The following is a 588-nucleotide window of genomic DNA, read 5'->3' on the forward strand; positions in this document are numbered from 1 at the left end:
CGACGCACACATGGTGCAGCGCCAGCGCGAGCGCCAGCGCGAGCGCCAGCGCGGCGGCCAGCACGCGCGTCCGCCTCACCCGCGCCACGGCCCGCATCCTCGCTCCTCGCTCCTCGTCTTTGCTGCTGCTAGCGGCGGCGCGCGCGCGGCGGCGCCGCCGCCGCGCGGGGCGCGCTCTAGTACACATTCGCGCGGCCACGACGCGGCTGTACATGCGACTGTACAAGACGCAGCACGCGCGGCACGCATGGTACAGTCCAGCGAGGCGGGCCCCGCAGGCGGCGGACGTGCCACGGTCGCGGCGCGCAGAGGTGGCGGCGCGCAGAGGTGGCGGGGCGCGCCGGCGTGGAGGGGCGCGCCGCGTGACGCGTCCTGCCACAAGTGCTCGCGCACCGGCGATGATGCGCGTGTGCTCCCCCCCGGGCGCGCGGTGTGCTGTGCTGGTACCCGAGGAAGAATTTGGAAGAATTTATTGATACGCAACACGTGGCACATTTTGGCGACAGGCGGCGAGAGGCAAGGGCTCGAGGCGCGGGGCGGGAACAATCAATTTCACCTCAAGTGCACGGGAAAAGGTGAAGTTAAGAA

This window comes from Chondrus crispus, genomic scaffold (genome assembly GCF_000350225.1).
Source record: "Chondrus crispus Stackhouse genomic scaffold, scaffold_116, whole genome shotgun sequence".
In the NCBI taxonomy this organism is placed as follows: Eukaryota; Rhodophyta; class Florideophyceae; order Gigartinales; family Gigartinaceae; genus Chondrus; species Chondrus crispus.